The sequence below is a fragment of the Paroedura picta genome, chromosome 10, assembly GCF_049243985.1.
Source record: "Paroedura picta isolate Pp20150507F chromosome 10, Ppicta_v3.0, whole genome shotgun sequence".
NCBI classification, from domain to species: domain Eukaryota; kingdom Metazoa; phylum Chordata; class Lepidosauria; order Squamata; family Gekkonidae; genus Paroedura; species Paroedura picta.
This window is the reverse complement of record NC_135378.1, coordinates 83,978,737-84,004,402: the sequence shown is the minus strand read 5'-3', so window position 1 is coordinate 84,004,402 and position 25,666 is coordinate 83,978,737. Positions and strand designations below refer to the sequence as shown.

The 25,666-nt window shown below is 44.4% G+C and overlaps 1 protein-coding gene across 1 annotated transcript in view; it reads left to right on the top strand.

The window, feature by feature from the left end:
- The first annotated feature begins 1,646 nt into the window (after window positions 1-1,646).
- Window positions 1,647-25,666, top strand: part of CTNNA2 (catenin alpha 2) — a 459,457-nt gene continuing 435,437 nt past the window's right edge. The window contains exon 1 of the mRNA XM_077301175.1: window positions 1,647-1,943. The gene's annotated coding sequence lies outside the window, so the exon portion shown is untranslated. The remainder of the gene's footprint in view (window positions 1,944-25,666) is intronic.

Genomic DNA, 25,666 nt, shown 5'->3' with positions numbered 1-25,666 from the left:
GCCATCCCCATGTCCCCTTCTTGTGGTCACCCTGTTCAGGAGCCTGCAGGCACCTTTGGAATTTGGTGGCGATAGCAACAAAATGGCTGTCCCAAAATGGCTTCCACAGAAGGAGGAGTCTGCATACATGTGGTGGCTCCTGTAGCCAAAATGACATTTTTAAAAAAATTGCACATTCCCTCAGAAGCCTAGCTAAGAGGAACCCCTGATTGAGGCCATTTGCTTTCTAAGATCACTTGGTGGGCACCAGGAAAGATATCTGGGGGCAACAAACACCCTCAGTTCGGGATCCCCACAGTTAAATCTGTGTATTCAGAGGTGGACACGGACACTGGAAGTGATTTGAGCTTTTTAATGTGACCTCAGCATTGTACGCGGAAGAACTGAACCAGAAAACTCTAACTTTGCATACCCAAGCAAACCATGGATCTTCCAGCCAGCCCATGCTATTTGTCAGTTTGAACTGACTTGGTCCAGGAGAGATCTAACTGCACATTGGTCAATTACATTGTCAGTCTACCATCCTTCTGTCTACAGCAGGGGTAATCAACATGTGGTCCTCCAGATGTTCATGGACTACAATTCCCATGAGCCCCTGCCAGCAATTGCTGGCAGGGGCTCATGGGAATTGTAGTCCACGAACATCTGGAGGACCACAGGTTGACTACCCCTACTCTACAGGTCTACAGACACAACACCTATTTATTTATTATATTTATATACCGCCCTTCCTGGAGGTTCAGGATCCACATCTGGGGGCTCTATCATCTGGAGCTCAGCTGTCATTACCAAGAGAGCTCCAGCAACCCTACCCTTACTTATGGTCGCCATGTCTCCCCTGGACACTGGCGGGGAACCAAAACCCTGGGAAATTTGGGGATGGAGCCAGATGCCACCTTTTCTGTGCAGCCATTTTTTCCCCCATGGAAGCTGATCTCTGTAGTGTGGAGAGGAGATGTAATTGCCAGGGGATCTCCAGGTGCCTCCTGGAGTGGAGGCTGGGATGCCTGGAGATTTGGGGATGGAGGCATGCAAGGGCAGGGACCTCAGTGGTGTACAACAGCATAGATGCCATCCTCCCGAGCATCCTTTTCCTCCAGGGAAGCTGCTCTCTGTAGATTGGCGAGGAGCTGCAATTCCAAGGAATCCCCAGACCCCCCTGGAGGCTGGCACCCCTGAACCTCAGAAGAGGTGCAATGCTTTAGAGCAGGGGTAGTCAACCTGTGGTCCTCCAGATGTCCATGGACTACAATTCCCATGAGCCCCTGCCAGCATGAGGCTCATGGGAATTGTAGTCCATGAGCATCTGGAGGACCACAGGTTGACTACCCCTGCCTTAGAGGCCCCCCTCCCCCATTCCGAGCACCCATTTCTTCTAGGGAAACTGATCCCTGCAGCCCGGAGCGGAGCGGCCATTCCGGGGGATCCCCAGTTCCCCCCTGGAGCTTGGCATCCCCCGCCTCCCGCGACCCTTTGGGCGAATGCGGCGGCGGGAGGAGGAGGCGGGGCCGCCCCTCCCTCCCTGCCTGTCAGGAGCGGCGCGCGGCCGCCGCTTAGCAACGCCGGCTTCCCCCCCTCTCCCCGGTCCCCCACCCGCGGCCGCACCTGCGCAGTGGGCCCCGCGCCCAACGGCCGCGCTCCGTCCGCCGCGGCGGTGAGGGAATCACCTGCCGCCTCCTCCTCCTCCTCCTGCTCCTCCGCCATCCCCCCACTGCGCAGGCGCGCTCCCTCGGCCTCCGTGCCTGTCGCTCGGCGAAGGCGGGGCCGGAGGCGGGGCCGGGCCGGGCCGGCGGGCGAGGGAGGGAGGGAAAAGAGGGAGCGTGCCGCGGAAAGGCAGCCTCAGCCCGGCGTCTGTCGCTCCGTCGCGGTGGCCAGGCGGAGCAGCCTCCCCACCCCAACCCGCCTCGCCTCGCCTCGCCCCCCCTCCCCGCCGCCGCGCTGAGGTGAGTCCCGGGCAGGGCGCCGCCCCGCCCCCCCCAACTGTCACCTTCCTCCCTCCCTCCCTCCATCCTTCCCTTTGTGTCAGGCGCCGCTCGCGCGCCCCTTCCCCCCCTCCCCTCCCAGCATGAACTAGGGAGACCCCCCTCCAGCCCCCCCTCTGCCCTGTCTGGTCCTCCCCAGGGAGGGGGTCTTGGGCAGCGCCCCCCTCCCTCTTCCCTCCCTCCCTCCCTCCCACCCCTTGGTGGGGAGACAAGGCTTGCTGGGCATCAAGGCTTATCTCAGACCCCCCCCCCACACCGAACCGCCTTGCATTGTGCACGCTCGGGGAGGGGGGCGGCTGTGGGGGTGGAGGGTGTGTGTGTGTCTGTGTGTGTGTGTTGGGCGATGGACGCCTGCAAGCTGGGTTTTTGCCTTGCTCTGGTTTGCGTGCCGTTATTGCCGTGGGGAGGGGGGGGGTTGCTTGCCTGCCTCCCTCCATCCCTCCCAGTTGGGGCTCGTGCTGCCTTGTGTTGGGGTTGGCAGCCAGCCTCTCCCGAGATGGGACGGGGGATTCGGGGGCTCTTTCCCCCAGCTGAGGTTGGAGCAGGTCGAAAAGCGAGAGGGCTATTGGGGTTTAGGGGATTGATATTGGTCCAGGCTGTGTGTTAACTCTGCCGTGCAATAAATAAATGATGTTCAGTTTAGTCGATTCCCCCCCCCCCCCCTTTCCAGGGAGAATTCAAGCTTGAGTTGATGTGGAACCTGCTCCTTTGCCTTTTGGCAAGGGATTTGTGGGTCTCCCCATCCTTCTTTCTTTGTTTTGTTTAAAGCTCTCTCTCTTTTTTTTTGCAAGGGATTTTTTTGTTTGTTTTGGTGCCTTTTGTATATACAGCTTCGCTTTTCTGCTTCCGATTAGCTCACTGAGCGATCCGGGGAAGCGCTCAGGAGCAGTGTGGCCAAGCCACCTTTGAACAGCCTTTAGGCCTCTTCTCCTGGCTGAGCTAAATCCAAATCAACCTGCTTGGTATTTGGTTTGGAGAACTGGCCTGAGAGGATTCCGGGGACTAGAAAGAAATTTAGGCTGTGGTGATGGCATCTCCAGCCCTTTGGGGCATATAATGGCCTCCCCCAACAGTCTGAGCAGTGGGATGACAGGTGTGTAGATCTGAAGATGGGAAGTCCATGATAGGAAGGTGTGCATATGAATCTAGAGTTCTCAAAAAAAATTCTCTGAGCAAGGTTTGGCTCTGCTTCAAGGCTTGTGCAGGCTACTCTCCAAATTGACCCCATTAAGAAGAGTTAAAAAAAATAGACGTGCTTGATTTTTTCTTTAAGTTCTAAGCTTCACATGCGTTATTCACCTGCCTTCCTGATAGCTGTGGTTGCTCTTGACATATCTTTGTCGGAAAAGAGTATTTTAGGGATGCAGGACCCAGCTAAGAATTCACTTCTTAGCTGTGAGTTGTGGATGCTTAACGATGCCGCTTCTCTTCCTATCCCCCTCACCAGTGTGTTGTTAGGACAGGAGCATTTAGAGCTGTCTTGAGAGGTAATATATTCCCAGCAATTTTCAGTTTGGAACGTTTTCCGTTGAACCGTTAAGGTGCTTATTTTGTACTTTGTCTACTTGGATGTGTACTCTGGGATTTTGACATTTGGAAAAGCCTATATAATCCACAGTGCAAGCATATGAGCATTATTACTGGAGTGCATTTCATAGATTATTTTAACTTGTCAAAAATCTTGCCGGCATTCTCTGTTGTTTGCTCTATAGATTTTTTGCTTGCTTACCAATGATAATGAGAGAAAGCGGTCTACGACTGTTTTCAGTAAATATATACCACCATTCTTAATGAATAAACAAACAAACAAATAAATTCTTGATTAGAATCTTAAACAAATAAACAAAACATACTTGAGTAGAGAAACTGGTGCTGACTTTTAAAAAATAAAGTCTTTACATTTTGCACTGATTACCTAGTATAATGTCTCAGACTATATGTGAACTCTAAACATAAGAGGTTTTGTCTTTGTATAGACTTGTTAATAAAGGTTTCCTATAACATGCAGTTAAGGATCCTAATATAGAGCCTCTTGTGGCGCAGAGCGGTAAGGCAGCAGACATGCAGTCTGAATCTCTGCCCATGAGGCTGGGAGTTCGATCCCAGCAGCCAGCTCAGGGTTGACTCAGCCTTCCATCCTTCCGAGGTCGGTAAAATGAGTACTCAGCTTGCTGGGGGGTAAACGGTAATGACTGGGGAAGGCACTGGCAAACCACCCCGTATTGAGTCTGCCATGAAAACGCTAGAGAGTGTCACCCCAAGGGTCAGACATGACCCGGTGCTTGCACAGGTGATACCTTTACCTTTAAGGATTCTAAGGACTCACTTGCTAGTTTCTTGGGCTTCTGTATAATTTCTTGGCATGAGTGTTAGGATCGGGCTTCCCAGTTGCAAAGAATGGTACCATCTATATCTACGTCCATTTGATAGCCTTCTAGGTGTCGGACAGAATCGCAGCCCCTATTTAGATGTAATCGGAGAGATGAAACAGTATTAAACGTGAAACCTAACATCAGTCCATCAAAGATTGAGTTACTTGAGAGGGATCTGTGGTCTGTCCTTGTTGGCTAAGTGGTTTCAGGAGCAATGTGTATATCAAAACAACTTAGGGAAAATTGATTTTTTAAAACTTAAGCTTATTAAGATATTGGTCAGACGATTCTCTGCTTTATCCCTGCATTATTTTTTTCCAGATGGATCTTTAAGCTAGTATTGAAGCGAAGCACACTGGGAAAATATTAATTCAAGCATAGTTATAAATACAGTGATGAAAGCCTATTTAATGTTCATATCAAATGTAATAGGAACATCACATTGTTGTGCTTGTATGTCCCCGTGCCCCAACTTATGTTCATCAGGCAGCCACCTGGTGGCTATCCTACAAGTCAGTTTGGCTGTTTTGACATAAACCAGAGCCCAGACCTCTCCATTGTGGCTGTGGCCTGGATGAATATTTGGATGTTTTCACTGTTATTGTAAGCAATCTTGAACCAAGAGAAACCAAGGTATAGAAATGTTTTAATAAAGAGAATTTCTGTAGTGAGGTATTACCGCTAGGACAATCTTGTCAGATCTCGGAAGCTGGTATTTGGATGAGAGGACCACCAAGGAAATGCAGGGTTGGAATGCAGGGTCAGGCAATCGCATACCACCTCTGCTTGTTTCTTGCCTTTGGATAATCTACAGGGTCTCCAGATGTTGCTTAATGGCACTTTCCGCCACCAGTGTCTAGTCTAGTTCAGCCATGGAATGGGCTGCCTAAGGAGGTTGGGAGCTCCCCCTCACTGGCTGTCTTCAAGCAGCGGCTGGACAGAGACGTATCTTGTATGCTTGAGGCTGATCCTGCACTGAGGAGGGGGTGGGACTAGATGGCCTGCATGGTCCCTTCCCACTCTAGGATTCTATGAATCTAGTTCAGCCATGGAATGGGCTGCCTTAGGAGGTGGGGAGCTCCCCCTCACTGGTGGTCTTCAAGCAGCGACTGGACAGATCCTTATCCTGCATGCTTGAGGCTGATCCTGCATTGAGCAAGGGGTGGGACTAGGTAGCTGGAAGGGTACTTCCAACTCTGTGATTCTAATACGAATTTCAAGAACATAAGCTGGAGGACCTAAGCTTTTCAGTACTAGATTATTGGCTGGACGCTGATGAATGAATGTTTGGGGTATCTTCCCAAGATAAGCCATCTAACTAATGCCAGAATGAGTAATGTAGTGTTAAAAGAGGGAGACTGGTAGCATCAACGTGAGAGATTTGTGGGGAAATCAGATGTAAAAAAAAGGATGGGGGTGTGATGAAATGCCAAGGACTGGAGAAGATTGCACGGTGGGATGTTCTTAAACGCATTTACTTGGAAGTAAGTTCTGTTGGGTCAAGGCTATGGTATTCCCAGTTGCAATGTATGGCTGCGAGAGTTGGACCATAAGGAAGGCCGAGCGTCAAAGAATTGAGGCTTTTGAACTCTGGTGCTGGAGAAGACTCTTGCGAGTCCCTTGGACTGCAAGGCGAACAAACCGGTCAGTCCTAGAGGAGATCAGCCCTGACTGCTCTTTAGAAGGCCAGATCCTGAAGATGAAACTCAAATACTTTGGCCACCTCATGAGAAGGAAGGACTCCCTGGAGAAGAGCCTAATGCTGGGAGCGATCGAGGGCAAAAGAAGAAGGGGACGACAGAGAATGAGGTGGCTGGATGGAGTCACTGAAGCAGTAGGTGCAAACTTAAATGGACTCCGGGGAATGGTAGAGGACAGGAAGGCCTGGAGGATCATTGTCCATGGGGTCGCGATGGGTCGGACACGACTTCGCACATAACAACAACAAGTTCTGTTGGAATCAGCCAAATGGCTTGCAAATGTGTTCAGGGTTAACCAAGGTGCCAACAAGTGCTTTTATGTTAAAATTTTGTTGGGTGGACCAATTAGGATGACAGCAAAGGTCTGATTTAGCAGCAGATTAATTATAAGAATCAAATCAATCAACCAGTAATCTGATGCTGCAATATTGGCTGCATAATTGCAGATGTCCAGTATCTGGCTTTTTCTTTGTATCTTCCTCGGTGTTTTGGAACTATATGGAGTAAAGAAAATGGCTGTTTCTTAGTATCCGCAGTGAAATTGAGAGTGGATACAAGAAACGGTAATTTACAAGGGATGGTTTATAATTGGGTGCTTATTCTGTTTTGCTGTGAAGATGGCTAGTGAAAGTGACTAGTTTCTCCTTGCATTTGAGTATATTTTTGGCCACTATTATGAAATTGCCAGTTACGCTCTCTGTTTCTCACCTGCTCTGAGCTGAAATAGTCTGTTGAACTTAGATACACCTAGTGCATGTGAAATTCTTTCTGAACTGTCAAGTTCTTTATGTCTGATAAGCTCCTTTTTGCATAAGATGAACAAATGGGTAGGTGTAAAGATATGAAAACAAGCCCCCCCCCCCCCCGCTAGGTTATTTGTATGCCTTTGTCGCAGTGCATATCATTTTACCTTGGCAGTCTCTGATTTTTTTTTAAGAGGTGAAGGTTAAACAGTTTTTGGAAAAAGAAGTCACTGAATCCCTTTTAATAACATACACCATGGAAAAATCTAGAGAGAGGGACATTCTTCTCTGCCTTCCCCTTTCTCTTAAAACCTCTCTAAAACTAGAACCCTCAGCCCTTCTATTGCTGATCAGCTCTTGGGATAATTTGTTGCAAAAACCGCTGTTTGCTTTTAAAAATGTCCCTGCAAGATGTCATGTGTTTGTTTATATGATGCAATATTTGTGTACCACCTTCCAGCATAAATATTCTCGTTGCTTTATGTACGACTGAAACACAACAATTAAAACATCATAAAAGGGAGAAAAAGCCATTTTGAATGCCATGATAGGGGGACTTCCTTCGCTATTAATCATCTTCTTCATCATTCCCCATCATCCTTCTGTACATCATAGATTCAAACATTTATAGTCAGATTTTGAAAACATTCTAAAATTAAAACTCCCACCCTAAGCCCCCGCCCCACTCACTCAATCTTCCCCAGTCATTATTTTGGCAAATGTACCCCCCCCCAAAAAAAAACAACAGTATATACATACATACATACATACATAGATACATACATACATACATACATACATACATACACACACATGATTACCATATATGTGCAAGCACCGAGTCATGTCTGACCCTTTGGGGGGCGCCCTTTAGCGTTTTCATGGCAGACTCAATACCGGGTGGTTTGCCAGTGCCTTCCCTCCGGGGAGGGCGGTATAGAAGTATGATAAATAAATAAATAAATAAATAAATAAATAAATAAATAAATAAATTACCGTTTTACCCCCCCAGCAAGCTGGGTACTCATTTTACCGACCTCGAAAGGATGGAAGGCTGAGTCAATATACACATACATATTCTCATTGGTTTATATATGACTGAAACACAACAATTAAAACATCATAAAAGGGAGAAAAAGCCATATATATAGTGGATATATCTCATCAAATATTTTACTACCTCTGCTTCTGTCAATTGAGAGGAAAAAGCTTTTTGAGACGTTTCTATAGCTCTTAAAACTGATAAAAAATTAGGAAAGTTTTGTTTTTGAAACTTATGAAATATGGTAGATCAGAGCCTAATCAATTTAAGTCATTGGGAAAGCTTCTGATTTAGAATTATCTGAAAAAAAAACACACACATTGCTGTTCAGAGCAGGTAATTCCTTTCATTCTCTAAATTAGGGAAGTTTTTAATTAGTCTTGATCCATGTGCTGCATACCAGATGGTTCTCCTAGACTAGAAGGTGTTATTTAATCATTTAATTCCCCCCCCCCCCAAGTAACCTCCGATGATACTTATTTGGAAGTCTTATACCCTTAAAGTTTAGGATAACTTTGGTTCAAGTGTAGCGATCACATTTATCTTAAGGGTAGTTGGCATTGATTCAAGTTGTCTCCTCTCCAATTCATTGGGTATATGTGCTTTTAACAGGTGTTGATGGTAAATGCTCTGCAAACATTCTTCTCATTACTTCTGCTGTTCTGTCCAGAGTTTTAGGGTTCGAGCACAGAAATGTGCATGATTCCTAGCTCATGGGATTATACATGGAGTTGGAAGGGACCTCCAAGGCCATCTAGTCAAACCCCCTTCAGAATGCAGGAAATTCACTACAATGAGAGCTTCCTAAAATTTTCCCAGTGACTTATAATCTTTGTTGAGAGACTTTTGCTCCAGAGTTTTTCAGCACGCTTTCTTAGAGTTTTCTCTAACTAGCTGGCATACTCTTTTGAGTACCCAAGCCCCGTTTCTTGAAACATCAGTACTCATCTTGAGTTTTTAACTGACTCTCAAGATAGTTTTTAACCACAGTAGTCCAGGGATCTCTGCACTTTTCAGAGCTAACTCTCTGCATGACTGGGTAGGGAATTTTCTCTCTCTAGAAGATCTGTTCCCTTCCCTTGACCCTAATGGGAGACTCTTAACTACCCAGTTGTCTTTGTGAACTTTCCCCAGTTCTCCTGTCTGTGTTAAATTGCTCTTAGGGAAGAATTCTGAATCTGTCAGTGCTCAACTCTTCTCAGCTAGAACTGAAATGAGACTCAGTTCTTCTCAGTGTCTGATACAGAAGTCTTTCTCTATTCAGCTGATTCTAACCGATCAGATTTCCTGGAGAATCATAGAGTTGTAAGGGACCTCTAGGGTCATCCAGTTCAACCCCCTGAAGAATGCAGGATATGGCCGCAAGAGCCAGGAATTTACACAATCCCTTTTGTCCACCCACTGCAATCGGATTATTCACAGTTCCCAGAATTAGCTTTTCTGTCCGATGGCTATCTAGCCTCTGCTTAATAACTTACAAAGAAGGAGAACCTATGACCTCCCGATAAAGTCTGTTCCACCGAGGAACCTCTTTGTCAGGAACTTCTTCCAGATGTTTAGCCGAAAATTATTTTGAATTTTTGGTCCAACCCTCTGGGGCAACATAATACAACTCTGCTCCATTCTCTATATCAGGGGTAGTCAACCTGTGTTCCTCCAGATGTTCATGGACTACAATTCCCATGAGCCCCTGCCAGCAAACACTGGCAGGGGTTCATGGGAATTGTAGTCCATGAACATCTGGAGGAACACAGGTTGACTACCCCTGATATAGAGAATGGAGCAGAGTTGTATTATGTTGCCCCAGAGGGTTGGACCAAAAATTCAAAATAATTTTCGGCTAAACATCTGGAAGAAGTTCCTGACAAAGAGGTTCCTCGGTGGAACAGACTTTATCGGGAGGTCATAGGTTCTCCTTCTTTGTAAGTTAGATCTGTTCCCTTCCCTTGACCCTAATGGGAGACTCTTAACTACCCAGTTGTCTTTGTGAACTTTCCCCAGTTCTCCTGTCTGTGTTAAATTGCTCTTAGGGAAGAATTCTGAATCTGTCAGTGCTCAACTCTTCTCAGCTAGGACTGAAATGAGACTCAGTTCTTCTCAGTGTCTGATACAGAAGTCTTTCTCTATTCAGCTGATTCTAACCGATCAGATTTCCTGGAGAATCATAGAGTTGTAAGGGACCTCTAGGGTCATCCAGTTCAACCCCCTGAAGAATGCAGGATATGGCCGCAAGAGCCAGGAATTTACACAATCCCTTTTGTCCACCCACTGCAATCGGATTATTCACAGTTCCCAGAATTAGCTTTTCTGTCCGATGGCTATCTAGCCTCTGCTTAATAACTTACAAAGTTATTAGCAAACACTGGCAGGGGTTCATGGGAATTGTAGTCCATGAACATCTGGAGGAACACAGGTTGACTACCCCTGCTCTATATATCAGCCCTTCAAATACTTGAAGATGGCTACCATAGCTCCTCTTAGTGTCTTCTCTCCAGGCTAAACTGACCAAGCTCCCTCAACCTTTCCTCATGTGTCTTGGTGTCCAAACCCCTCACCATTTTTGTTGTCCTCCATTGGACATGCTCCAATTTGTCTACATCTTTCTTCCAATGAAGTGCCCAAAACTGAACACAGTACACAAACCAGAGCAAAGCGGTACCATCATGTAATCTAGACATTATACTCCTTTTGATAGAGCCCCATATCCGGTTTATCTGTTTAGCCACTGAGTCAAACTGCTGACTCATGTTCAGTGTATGGTCTACTAACACCCCCCCCCCCCATATCCTTTTCATATTTACTGCTGCCAAGACAAGTCACAGTCATCCTATGGTGATGCATTTGTTTTTCCTCCCTAAATGCAGAACTTTACATTTATTACTATTGAAATTCATTTTAGCCCAGTTTTCCAGCCTGTCAAGGTCATCCTGATTCTGTCTTTGGCTGTGTTTGCTATCCCTCCCAGTTTAGTATCCTCTGTTACTTGATACTATGTTTACATTTGGGAAATAAATAGCAATTTCAGGAATTTTAGGATGACACAGATATTGTCTTTTTCTTCTTTATTTTTCAAATAAGCACTTTCACAAAATCAGTCATGTGAGAGAGTTATAGTGTTCTGGTGATGCCCTGCATCTTTTGATATTCAGAGAAAATGTTTATTATTATTACTAGGGGCCAAGCCCATTGCATTCAGGAATACAACAGGTGCTAGGACTTGGAGAGACTGCAGGCAGCTGTTAGGGAACTCACCGGCAGGGGCAGGGTCAGCTCTTACACGGCAGGGATCTGCAGCCTCCAAGCCTCAGAGGGAAATGGAAGGAGGAGGGGGTCATCAGCGGTGGGGGATAGAAGGCTGGCCGCTGGACAGACAGGCAAGCTGGTTGGAGGAGGAGGCACTCAGGGGCGGGACAGCTGCTTGAGTGGGTGTTAAGCTGAGTGGCACTTAAGACATGAGACACGCTCCTCCTCCTAGGCCTTACCAGAAATATTAAGTGGAACAGATATTTATCAAAAGTGATGTAGGTTTCTGCGAAGAACAATATCAGTATCATAAAATGTTGACTAATATATTACATGGATTTTCTAGCATTTCAGTAGGCATTTCTATGCACACTATAACTGTATATACTTTTGAAATTAGCAAGTAGTAAATAAGGAAATTAGCAAACGGTGAATCTATTCCAAGAGCTATATTAATACTGGATCAGTGAGCTCAATCCAGAAAACATTAGTCGAGCTACAGTAGATAACAACTATGCTCTTTGCAATGGAATCATGCTATCAAGAATGAATGCAATAAAACCCTTTGAAGAGAAGAGTGAAAATTACTTGTCATTTTTTCTTTCCTTGAATAATTTGAGTCAGATGAGATTACCTTGATGCTTCACTGACTCTGGAAAGTATTTTATCCTTTTTTTTTTAGGTGTATGCAGCCATCTGATGTAATGTTGGCATCAAAACTTAAGTCACTATAACTAATTGTTAATTATATATACTGCCCTACCCTAAGCTGGCTTGCTGGCTAGGGCGGTATATAAATTAAATAAATAAATGAATATAAATATATAAAAATATATAACCCCCCTTTTTTAACATACACTGATGCTTTTTAGTCCATGTAACACTGCTTTGAGAAAGCCCTCCCCCCCTTTAAGTTTGGACTTATTAAAGTAATAGTGGGTCAAAAGTCAAACCTTTGGGGTTTACAACTGAACTCTGATGCTGTGTTTGTGCCCCAGTCAGTATCCTGTGATTACTTAGCAGATAGAAAATGTGCAGTGAAGACCCCACTCCATGATCAAGCAACAACATCATCCATCGCAGCCCTGCGGATACCCACCAATTGTGGACTGGCATGGTGCTGAGTCAGCCTTGCAAGGTGGAAAGAAGTAGTCAACCAGTGGGCACTGCTGACATGGCTGTATATCCGGAGGTCATACCTCCATTGCCCGCCTATAGAACACAACAAAGGAAATGTGAACTGCTTCCAGCCATGTATTACAGCATGGGCTTCCTGGCAGTGACACAGTAACCGTGGGGTTAAATAAAAGGGAATCTCAGTAGGCTTAGACCTCTGCTGTTGAGGAAGGAAGAGCTTCTGTCCCTCCCCTCCAAGCACTGGTCTTTTTCCCAGTACCCAAACAGTGCTGAAGAGAATTATTTACCCATGTTCTGCTTTGCATGCAGATGAAGCAACAAAAATACCAAAATAGGTCCCTCATAGTTGTTTTGGCGAGGGAAAATCATGGGGGTGGGAGGCAGGAGCCCTTCCTTTCCTATGGCAGTATAATCATGTTTGAATTCTCTCTCTCTCTTTTTAAAAGCCATTCCCTGCAGCTGCTGTGTGGCTACAGCAGGGGTAGTCAAACTGTGGCCCTCCAAATGTCCATGGACTACAATTCCCAGAAGCCCCTGCCAGCGAATGCTGGCAGGGGCTTCTGGGAATTGTAGTCCATGGACATCTGGAGGGCCGCAGTTTGACTACCCCTGGGCTACAGGTTCCCCAGGCCCAACTCTTAGAACCCAAATGTGTAGTTTGGCCATTACAGTCGTTGAAATGAGGAATTAGCAGTTCATTGACAATATATAAGAGGCAATATATAAGTGACAATACATTTTGTACTTGCGGCGGCTTCTGAGTTGTCTTCATTTGTGTGCGCACAGATACACTCACTTGTAAGATGCGTTAAATGTCGCTATTCCTGGTTTTTAGATGCTGACATGTTTAATTTTTTTAATCCAACAGAAAATACATTGTGGATGCTTCGTATAAGGCAACTGATAAGATGTTCAACATAGATGTGAAAGGTTCAGATGCTTATATATCTACATAATCTCTAGCTGAACAGTGTATGTCTCTGTGCGAGCAGGTGAAGAGTCTCTTTTGAGGCTAGTGGGGTATGTCCTTGGGAGAAAAAGTGAGAGATTAGCCTTGGCCTCTTCAGGCCAATTTCCGTTCGAAAGTGTCAGAACAAGCTCTTTGTTCTGGCCTGACCTGTCCTTGAGCTGATTGCCGTTTGTACAGAACTATTGGTCTCCGGACAAATTATTGCTGCTTATTGCTGTAGGGGAATCATTTAGTACCATGAAGTTCCCTATAAGGTGCCACTAGTCTGTGAATGGGTATAAGTTAGCAGTTTTCTTGGATTCATTAGATTGAAGTAATTTGTCAACTTCTAATCTGGTGAGCCAGGTTTGATTCCCCGCTCCCCCACATGCAACCATCTGGGTGACCTTGGGGCTCTCCAGGGCACTGATAAAGCTGTTCTGACTGAGCAGTAATCTCAGGGCTCTCTCAGCCTCCCCTCCCTCACAGGGTGTTGTGGGGAGAGGAAAGGGAAGGAGATTGTAAGCTGCTTTGAGACTCTTTCGGGTAGAGAAAAGCGGTGTATAAGAACCAACTCCTCTTCTTCATATTTATGCCTTGTTAGGTCTGAGAGTTTTCCCTTGTTTACGTAGAAACCCAAAGCTTTTTCGGAGCAGTTGCCTCTCCCTACCATCTAATTGGCCTCTGTGTGAGTGTGTTTTTCCCCATGAATCTGGACACCACAAATAATCAAGATTCACTTCTGTGGTCTCCATCTGGCTAAGTGACCATGGGAGCAGACCCCAGAGATTTGCTTGGCACTGCTGATGATGGAGGGAAGTGCAGTCAATTCATGGCAAACTTTGAAGAGTTTTTAAGGCAAAATACTAGGAGAGGTGGTATAGCCTTGCCTGCCTCCACATAACCACTCTGATTTTCCTTGATGGTTTCCCATCTGAATGCTAACCAGGGCTGACCCTGGTTAGCTTCCGAGAGCTAACCATATTGGGCTAACCTGGGCCATCCGGGCTCAGTATGTTGCTCTTATTTAATGGTGCCACTCTCAGGAAGGTATTTTTAGGATTCCAGCTTGTTTTACTTGGTCAATTCCAGCTTGAATAAAATCTGCTGACCTTTAGCCTATTTATTGTCTTGAGCAAAAACACCCCCCCCCCCCCCGTGAAAAGCCATTGAAGTGCAATGGCAAAGAAATTGCCTTTTTGTATTCCTTATAAAAATAAAATGTATAGACCTCGTGCTTTGCTTGTTTGTCAGTCAGTTAGCTAGGCATGAAATTGCCAAAGGATTACACGTCCCAAATACCCTTCTTTCGCTGAGATCTTCCAAAGGAGTAAATCAGCTTGTTTGTGTGCATGCTTATGTGGGAATCAACTGAGCTTAATTTTTTCTTTGCTTCAGGTGTTCTGGTTCTAAACCATGTACAATTAGAGTTGGTGTTTCCAGTTTTTCTTAGAGGTGTTAGTTCTAGTAAAATCCCTTGTTAGAAGAGAGGATAGAGTTGTCAGGTTTCATGTAGGTAAAAAACAAAACGAAATATTCTGAAAGGAGGACAGTCTCTTGGGGCACTTCCACCTTTCCTGCATCTGGAAGAAGTTCAAGTATTTGAATATGCTAATGCTAGGAAGAAGGGTTTTCAAGCACATATTGTTAATAGCGGAACCCCCAGTTTTTACTTTTTGTACGTTTTGCCTTCCTCTCATTTAAGTACCTGGTTATCCAAACATTTAAGAACATAAGAGAAGCCATGTTGGATCAGGCTAATGGCCCACCCAGTCCAATACTTGCTGTTATTTTATGTTTTGGTTCCCAGCTAACTTTCTTAGTAAGCCATTGTTATGAGTCTGCAGAATTCCCTTCAGTTGTCCCATTGTTCAAAACATTCATTTGAAATATAAATATATTGTAGGTGTTTAATGATATACATAAAATTGATGCAGCAAAGAAGTATCCGTTTTAATAATTGTGACACTAAATTCCTCTATAAATGTGTTTCTTTGCTTTTGCAGAAGGAAAATAAGGCAGTGGTTTGGGTTACACATAATACTTTTAAACTGTTTTTTTTCCTGCCATTAGAAAACCTTTGTGGCAAACATGAAATGTCTAAACTTTCAAATAAAGCGAGTAAATATTTAATGTGTTGATTAGGGTATTACATGGTTCCAAAGAGATTACCCTTCCAATTAAAATATTTGAGCAATTGTGTTTGGAAAGATGGGAGGGGTGGGGAGAAAGAAAATAATCTAGTTTTTCCCTCCCTAGTAGGAGACAAGATATCCCCTGTCCTGCAACCTGTTTAAGTTGATGATTTTTAGACTTTGATACTGTCTATCCTTACGGTTTGGAAACAGGTTTTTCTGTAGTGGCTGCAGTTTGTGTATGTGTGTGTGTGTGTGGGATTTTGAGCATTACCAGCAGAACAGGGGATTTTCTTCACTTGCCTCTTCTTACAACAGCTGTCAAGTATCCATGGCTTTCCCCCCCTGCAGGTGCTTGACTTTCTGCCATTTGTAGGGTGTTACTGGGGAAAGGTAAAAGGGAGAAAAACCTGCCTTTGGTAGTGCATTGGATATACTCCAGTGCAAAGAAAATGGATTGTATTCTGGCAGTTGGTGAAACAGAGAGGAAGGGATCCCCTTTGGCCTCCAAGCAAACTATGCTGGGGATTGAGAGAGAAACACTGTGAAAGGAACTTTATTGGGGAAAAAATCTGCCTGGATCATAGCCAATGGCTTTCCATTCTAGTAATCTAGATACAAAATTGTATAATGCTGCATGGGAGCAAGCAGTTTTCTAAAATTTTGTGAGTTGCTTTTATCGTCTTTTTGTGAACATTATGTTTACTTTTTTTTACGTGACCGTTCTTTCACGTGAGTTCTGGATTCTGATAATTGTCTGCTGTGTATTTCTGACCTTCTGATTGTTAGAGTGGCTGTATGCTGCTGAATCCAAATCGTGACAGTCACCTCTGGCATTCTGTGAGGACCTCATTATTATTATTATTATTATTATTATTATTATTATTATTATTATTATTATTATTAAATTTAATTTATATCCCGCCTCCCCCCAGAATGAGGGGGGGCCCAGAACTCTTCAAGTTCTGCTCTTTTTCTTGGTGACTTTGGCTGTTGGCCACATGGTTGAGGAATGCTCAGTTGAAATCAGGATCTTAGTTAGGAAAGCAGGCATGGCCGTGCTGGCAATTAAGAATGAATCACGTTGGAAATGCTTTAAATACTGAGAGAGTCTTCTACTTGTACTTGGAGCCAGCACAGAAAGATGCAAAAGAAAAATATGAATGAAATCAAGTGGGAAGCTGTTTGACGAGAGGCCACGTTTGTATTCCTTTTGGCAGCTTCCTTAGAAAAAGGTGTAGTTTGGCTGCCATGCTTAGTGCTGAAGCCACTGATGCTTAAGTTATTTTTTTACTTAACTTGCAGCACGCGGCTTGGCTTGTTTACTGGAGATAACTAGACTGGGCTAGCACTACATTATTGCTTTTACAGTTGTAAATCTTGGACTGCAAATGTGTTGCATGGAGACAAAATCAATTTGCTAGGCGCTTTTGGTCGATGGAGAAGGAGAACTGTCTGAAGTAACAAATAAATGCTTCTGTAAATTGGGAAAAAAATAAACAAGGAGTTATGTGATTCCTTAACGATTAACACAGTCTAATTCTACGCAGGTTTTGAAGACTAGGGCCCATTCAGGTGCACTGAAGTACTACATCCTAATATTTGAAGAAATGGGCTATAGTTCACAAAGGTTTATGGTAGAATACAGTTTTGTTGTTAAGATGCCGGTAGATGGATGCATATTTTTTTGCAGCCATTGACTAACACAATACCCTGGTCTTATTGGTAGTACACTGTGTACTGCACAGGCAACAAATTCTTCTAAGTCTAGTTGCTTTGGTTTTACAGGACTGACAGAATTTTGATCTTGAGCCTCTTGGTGATGTTCGCAAATTTGGAAAGAATAGTGATAATGCTTCAGGCCTGCTTTTGGTCAAGCTGTATTGGCTACTGATTGTTCTGATGATATATATAATTTATAGTCTTTCTGCATCATGAAGTCAACATGGCCACTAGAGCATATGTGGAATAAAATTATTTGGGTCACTAGTATTTTATCATCTGCTCTGCCAGGCAGTGGGTCTCCCTGCTGAGAAGCGGTTAATGAGATTGTACCTGGGATGGTCTGCATTCAAAGCACTTATGGTCTGCCACCACGCTGCACTCCCCTCTCAGTGGTAGTTGACCTTTCTATGTAATGAAAAAGTGTTTTTGCTCTAGAAGAGGGGTAGTCAACCTGTGGTCCTCCAGATGTTCATGGACTACAATTCCCATGAGCCACTGCCAGTGTTTGCTGGCAGGGGCTCTTGGGAATTGTAGTCCATGGACATTTGGAGGACCACAGGTTGACTACCCCTGCTCTAGAAGAGCCAGTGTGGTGTAATTGTAAAGAGTGTTGGACTCTTAGTCTGGAGAACCCTACTTTTCCACATGATGTCTGCTGGGGGACCCTGGGCCAGTCACAGTTCTCTTCGAATTGAAACAATTGGGGCTTGAGGTATCAATAACACATGTAGCTGCTATATACTGAATTAGACCCGTGATCCATCAAAGTAAGCACTGTTGACTTGTATACTAAGACTGACAGTGCCTCTCCAGAGTCTCAGGCTGAGGACTAACTTCACCTTTGAACTGTAGTCACCAGGGATTAAACCTGTGACCTTGAGATGCTCTGCTACTGAGCCACAGCCCTGCAAACCTCATATAGATGTTTTAATAGAAAATATACCTCCTCTCTCTCCCTTATAATGGACCATCCAAAAATATTTCTCATATTTAAACCCTAACGTTTAAGTTTTATAAAGTGCAGGAGAATCCAAGTTAATTGGAAAAGAATAAATAGATCAGTTTATTCTAATGTGGTGGTATCTATCAACAGCACATTTCTGGAGTCAGTCCTGAGTAGGGTTGCCAGCTGGCTGTGCTGAACGTATGATTTTCAGCCCAGAATTTGAGAAGTATTTTTGGGCTAAGTTGGTGATTAGGAAGTTAATCTGCTTCTCTGTCTCCTATTAGGTTTTTTCAACAGCAGTGAGTGCTTTTTGTGAAATCTTGGTGCATTTCTTCAGAATTTGGTCTCCAGGAGATGCCTGTAATACTGCACAAGTGAGGATTGTATGTGGACAGTTCCTCACCTTCAGCCCAGTACTGTTCTGCATGAGACTCTGCAGTTGCTCCTCGCTGGGCTTTCAGAACTCCTTTTTAATGTGTGTTGTTAAGAGTAGTTGCTCCATGTGTTTCTCTGAGAAGAAGCATTCACTTGTTTTTAAAGAGCAGAGGACAGCAAACTGCAAGGAGTATCAGGATATCTGGACTCCATCGTGAGACCATAGGTTATTAAAACCCTAACTATGTCTGTGATCCCACAGACTTCCTGCCAGCTTTTGCTGGCAGGGGCTCATGGGAATTGTAGTCCATGGACATCTGGAGAGCCGCAGTTTGACTACCCCTGGTATATACTGTCATAAGAAGAATGAATGTGCACTTGTACCTGGAACTGAGATCAAGTAGCTTCAATATTTCATGAAAATCTTGCATAACTTAGACTACTGTAAGGATTACCCTTTTATTAATAATAATAATCATCATCACACGTGGTACAGCTATTGCCTGGCAGGTGTAGGGCAAGTCATCAAAGGTACCTCGACCGACCTGCTGCAAAGACAGGGGAAGCTCAAGATGGTCAAGGGGGAATGACACTGTGACTCTTTCCCACATAGCAGGGAAACTAGGTCAGCTTTGCCATGTGGAGGAGCTGTGCTGTGGGTTCCTTGACTGTGCTTGAGGGTGATTTTGTGCTGTCCAGTAGCATTAGTAAGGCAATGCTTCTCATGCTGCCTGTATTTTTCTAAAAAACGTTGGTAGAAAATGTTGTCAAGTCACAGTTGATTTTTGAAAGTCTCGGTAGGGTTTCAATGCAAGAAACGAACAGAGGATATTTGCCATTGTTGCCTTTGCATAGCCACTTGGGACTTCCTTGGTGGTCTTCCGTCCAAATACTAACCAGGGGCTGACCCTGCTTAACTTAGGATATCTGACTTGGTCTGGCTAGACTGGGCCAGTTAATTTTTAAAAAATGAAATGGAAGAGCTGTTGCCCTCAAGGGAGATTTAAGGAGAAGTCCTGGAGGGTCAGAAGCCTGTAGGCTAAGCCAGTCAGGCATCCTGTTTCCCACAGTGGCTGTCCAGAGACCTCTGGAAGGCTCCCAAATGGTGCACAGGGGCCAGAATGTCTCCCTGCAGCTGCTTCCCCAGCAACTGCACATGAAGGTCCCCTTCAACTATCCCTTCCTTGGCTTATTTGACTTGTTAATTTGATAGATTTTGGTACTGAGCCTTTTAAGTTCAGGGTGGCATAGCGTCACCCAGTGCAAGAATGGGGTGTGGTACAGTTAGCACACTGTACTAGGGTTAGAACAGCTAGATACAAGTCCTGTAGCACTTTACAGACCATTGAGATTTTGGGGGGCTGTAAGCTTTCGAGTACCCAGCTTGCTGGGGGGTAAACAGTCATGACTGGGGAAGGCACTGGCAAACCACCCCGTATTGAGTCTGCCATGAAAACGCTAGAGGGCGTCACCCCAAGGGTCAGACATGACTCGGTGCTTGCACAGGGGATACCTTTACCTTTACCTAAGCTTTCGAGACAGAAAACATTCTGACAGAGGGGGCTTTAATTTTTTGAAAGCTTGTGCCTTCAGAATCTTCTTGCTACTGGACTTGTATATAGCTTCCCACAGTCAGTACTTCTAGACATGCACAAAAGCCAGTAACTTAATTATATAAAGGGAAAAAAACAGCACAGTTTAACCTGCCGTTTGTTTTCCAAGCTGGATTCCTTAAGCCAGACTCTCCGATACCAAAATGAGATTCCGCACAGCGCACGGAGTTATGAATGCATCCTCTGTCACCGACTTGTAACTGAATGCTGCGTAAAAAAAGGCAACACATGTTCGTAGTTTTCACAGTGGTGCTTACATGGAGCCAAGCCTTTAATTAGTAGTTTTGAAATCTGAAGAATAGCAGTACGTGTTGCACAGATGCGCAAGGAAGCAGGAGGTTGGGTTGGCATTAGGCTGTTTTCACTACATTAAGCAATGAATAACGTGGGCTGAAAACAACGGCAACTTGGCTAACGCTTGCAGGCCAGCAAATTTTTACAACTTTGCTTCAGTCCTCTGGGTTTATAGCCAAGCTGCTGGTCTTCAGTTACTGTAGCAACGCCATAGAGGTTGAAAGGGGTGTGTGTGTGGTAGGAAACCCATAGTGAACGGTCTGATGTGCAGAGACCATGATCAGACCACATGGGAGCATGATGGGAGTTTCTACAATGCTGTTGTTGCTGCATAGGGTATAGTCATTTTTTTTAAAAAAAGGAAATGTTGCTGTGTGACATTATAGGCTGTTCAGATGTCTTGGGGTCAACGTTCAATTCGACCATGCAGTACCAATAGGACTGAGGTTGATGTAATGAATATTGGTTGGCAAGCACTTTTGGCAGTTCTTCATGATCTCTCTATAAACTGAAAAAATACACTCCCCCCCCTCTCCAAAGGAAACATGTCTTGACTCCTCATTGTTTTGCCATTGGTATAAAGTCCGTATATTTGCAGTTCTGCATCCTCATCACCCCTTGCTGTTTTCTTCAAGCTCTGTGCAAATGCCGTTTGTTTGCCTCCTTATACATTCTTCTATTCCTTCTGGACTTCCATGCTGTGCATATTGCTAGAACTGCTGCCTCTTCAAGTTATCTTCCTCCCCTTTGAATGCCTGGAAAAACTGTCCCTGGTCGCTAAGGCTCAATTCTTCTCCTGCGGTTGGCTACCAACAAACCCTTCCCCTCCGCTATCCATTTCTCCTTTCTTCGACATTCTTCGACTGGGAACCCCTCTTGGCTTACTTGGCTGAACCCCATGGGGAAGACTGTAGTAGTTTCATTTAGCATGTAACACATTGGGCTAACTGTTCTGTGGAAGCAGGTAATTGGGAAAACGGGCTATACCTTTTGGGGTGCTAGTGTTGTCAGGAGTTTAAATTTCCATAGGGAAAAGAAACCAGACAGCTAATAGAAGAGATTACATATTCTGTAGATGGAGCACAAATTAGGCAGAAGCTGCAGCTCTACAGCTTTCTCCCTTTTGCTTTGACAATAAATAAATATATACATTTTCACATGATACAACAAATGTTTCTATGAAATCCTGTTTTCTCTAGCTAAAAAGGAGCTTGTAAATACCATTTAAGGAGTACAAAATATGGTCCAGACTCTGCTATATAGTCTTTCCACCTCAAGTGAGGTGGGTGGCTTCACAAAATAGACCCTTGATGAGATGTGGAGCTTCACCCGCTGAACCTGTACCCGGTATTAAACCATCACAGCTTTGGCATTGAGCCAGAACTCTCTTTAAAAATCCTTCCTATGTTTTTGACCTCTTTATAGATGTCACCATTTCTATGACATCCTGCTGCTGACATTTGATGGATTTTTGAAAACCGGATCTTGCTGTTTTAGTGTTGCTGTATTTGTTTTCACTACTGTTGCTCTATCTTGTAAGTTGCCCTGGGTCAATTTGTTTTGAAAAGAGTTTTAAAATATTTAATTCAAAAACGAACCAACAAACATAAACCCAGAGCTCTGCACAGAGCATATTATGGAAGAGCCTCTGCTACCTTACTTTAAAGGAGTTGGTGCAATGCGGGGAGAATAATTTGGGCTGCATCTTCAGAAGTAGAGTGCCCGGATCATGTGACGTGCTCTAGTTAGACCTCATTTGGAGTAAGAGCTGTGTTCATTTTAGGGTGCCACACTTTAAGGATGCTGACAAGCCGGAAGGTGTCCAGAGGAGGGCTACAAAGATAGTGAGGAGTTGGGAGACCCAGTCCTATGAGGAAATGTTTAGTCTGAGGAGTTGACGTGATAAGCTGTCTTCAGGTATTGGAAGGGCTGTCATATAGAGCAGGGGTAGTCAACCTGTGGTCCTCCAGATGTTAATGGACTAAAATTCCCATGAGCCCCTGCCAGCATTTGCTGACAGGGGCTCATGGGAATTGTAGTCCATTAACATCTGGAGGACCACAGGTTGACTACCCCTGATATAGAGCAGAGTTTCTCAATCAGGGTTTCATGAAACTCTGAGGTTTCTTGACGGCCTTGGAAGGGTTTCCCAAATGGGTGGGAGTTATTTAATTATGTGTGTTTGTGCGTGTGTGAAATATTTATCAGGTGATATTGACCACATATGGTCTTCTCAACCCACCCCTACCAGAATGGTCAATGATGGGGCTGGAGGGGGTGGGAAGGGGAAGGGCCCTGGGTGGGTGTGTCCACAGCTGTGCTTCCCAACCTTATTCTGCAAAATCACACTACTCCTGGGATTTCTTGACACCTGAAGACTTTCACGGGTTTCTCAATGGTAAAAAATGTTGAGAAAGGCTGATATAGAGGATGGAATAGTTTTCTGTTGCCCCAAATGATCAGACCAGAGCTAATGGACTGAAATTAAGTCCAAAGAGTTTTCAACAGAATATTTGGAAGAAGTTCCTGACTGTTAGAGCGGTTCCTCAGCAGAACAGGCTTCCTTGAGTTGGAGTGGGTCTTTAAGGTTTGGTGTAGTGGTTAGGAGTGCAGACTTCTAATCTGGCATGCCAGGTTCGATTCTGTGCTCCCCCACATGCAACCAGATGGGTGACCTTGGGCTCGCCACGGCACTGATAAAACTGTTCTGATGGGGCAGTGATATCAGGAAGGGATGGGCCAGTGCTGGATAGCCCGTGATGTGCCTCCCATATATGTTTCTGTATTAGCATGAGTTAGAGATGAAATTGGTTAACAAAATGCCTTAAATATGGAGTAAGAACCTTCTCTGTTACAATGTATAACAGCCTTTGAATAAAATCATTGTGTACAGAGGAGCTGTGAATGTAAGTTTCTTGGCTGGTAGTGGGGGGGGGGGGACTTTGAACTTATCTTTCTAACCCTAACCTTTCTAATGGTTTTCTCTTACATATATAAATTCATGATTTGGTTGAGGGTTTTCAGATCCTTGCAAGGAAGAGTGCATGCACTCGAAAGCTCACGTCTTGAATACATTTTTGTTGGTCTTAAAGGTGCTACTGCAGTGGTCCCCAACCTTTTTATCACCGGGGATCACTCAACGCTTGACAATTTTACTGAGGCCCACTGCCCTAACGCTCTCTGACTCTGGTCGCTATGGTAATGTTTAAACATCCCTTCAAAATAAGATACAGACACGCCACAACAATGAACATAAGGAACATTTTATTTTCATGGAAATTTTAACTCATGACAATGACAAATCAATGGGAACCCTGAGCTTGTTTCTCTGCAACGAGATAGTCCCATCTGGGAGTGATGGGAGACAATGACACCCCAAGTGTGTTGTAAAGGGCCGGGGGGATGAAGTAAAGGGCCGGGGGGGGAGGGGAGAAGGCGTCCTTCGCGGCCCACCTCCAGTTAGTCGACAGACCACATGTGGTTCACAGACCACAGGTTGGGGATCGCCATGCTACTGGACTCTTGCTTTGAAGTAGTAGAGTGGTTAGTGTGAACTCCCAATGTGCCTTATGGAAATCTAATCTATTGAAACAATGATACCGCATTTATGCAGCCTATATTTCATGGCTGCCCTTTGGCAGACATTCAAAATCCTCACCCCCATAATGATTTTTATTAAGTGTATTTACATTCTGACAATCTTTTCCTTCACCTATGGCTACTGTTGGCTCCTGGGGTCTTGCCAGCTTTCATTTTATTTTATTATTGGGAGCATATTTATTATTGGGAGCTCGCTTGCCTTCAAACAGGGCCTAGAGCTTTTTCTATCCTGGCCCCCACCTGGTGGAACGAGCTCCTGGAGGAGATCAGAGCCCCACTGGAACTTAAACAGTTCCACGGGGCTTGCAAAACGGAGCTCTTCCACCAGGCATTTGGTTGAGGTCGACCTGAATTCAGTCACCTCCCATTGGCCCCTGAGCCCCCCCTCCCATGAAAACCACCACCGATACGTCCATCCCATGGGGCCATCAGTATGTTACAGTTAAATGGATGTTCTCACGATGTGTGTTCCATTATTATATTGCTCTTCTGTTATGACTGTATTGTTATTATTCAATATACCATGTTATTTGTATTGTTTTTCTCCAGTTCCATGTAAATCACCCTGAGCCTCAGGGGAGGGCAGTATATAAATACAATAAATAAATATTTTAAAGCTAAAAGGGGGCATTGGATATATTTGGATATATTTGTACTTTACTTAGAGCTCTGTACCTGGAAAGTCCCACATTCAATCCCCAGCATCTCCGGTTAAAAAAAGATCAGGTAGTGGGTGATGTGAAAGTTCTCCACCTGAGACCCAAGAGAGCCATTCTGGTCTCAGTCGGCAGCCCTGACTGTGATGGACCAAGGGTGTCGTTCAGTAGAAGCTTCATGTGTACATGTGTTCAACGGTTTTCAAATCAAGAGACGGACAGACATATCCTTTTATTGTTAGAGATTCCATTCATTTATACCCTGCCTTTGTCTCTAGGGAAGAATCTTAAACCTGGCGTTCATTTTATTTTCACAGCAACAGCTCTGTCAGGTAGGTTAGGTTGAGAATGTATGTCTGTTTCAGGTCCCCACAGCAAGAAATAATCTGGGCCAGGATGTTCCAATGCCCTTCCTTTTTGGCACTGCCACTCCCAAATTCTCCAGATGGGGGGAATGCCCATTTTGAAACTCTTAGCTGTATATTCTGAAGACTTATGCTTGCTACAAGTGAAGAGAGAGACAGAAGGATGCCTGCATTCTAGATAATGGTCAGTTCTGGTTGAAAGAAATGCAAAAATTAAACTGTCTCGAGTGGTGCATGATAATATACTCAGTGGATATAAAAACCAAACACAACCATACTGTAAGGGAAGATAAACTGAATGCCACTGTCTTATTTTGTCACCCTATATTAGCATAGTAAACACTTTAAAGACCTTTTTATTATAGGTTTTGCACCATGGAGTATTTCTGCAGCTCAAATTTTAGGCAACATGAAAAGCCTCTGTCTGTAAAATTGCTTCTCTTGTCCGTGATATATTTCAGTGGAAATTGTCTGGCACTGAATATCAAAGTGACTGTGGGGGTGAGTTTGTCAACGCTGATTGTTGGATACTAAAAATTAATTTGTATGGATGCCATCATTTCAGAAATGTATGTCACCGCTATATTTTGGTTAACAACTTTGAATGACGTTACCTTATCGAAGAAGAAAGTCGGAAGCAAACACAGCAAATAATAGAATCGCCTCGCTTGTGTGTTGAAGCACATAACCTTAATTTGTTTCATTCCGACTTAGACCTGCAGCGGCAGTTCTGTTGGTGCCATTTGACATGAAGGCTGAATATTTTAGGGGAGGACTTGCTCTAGTCAC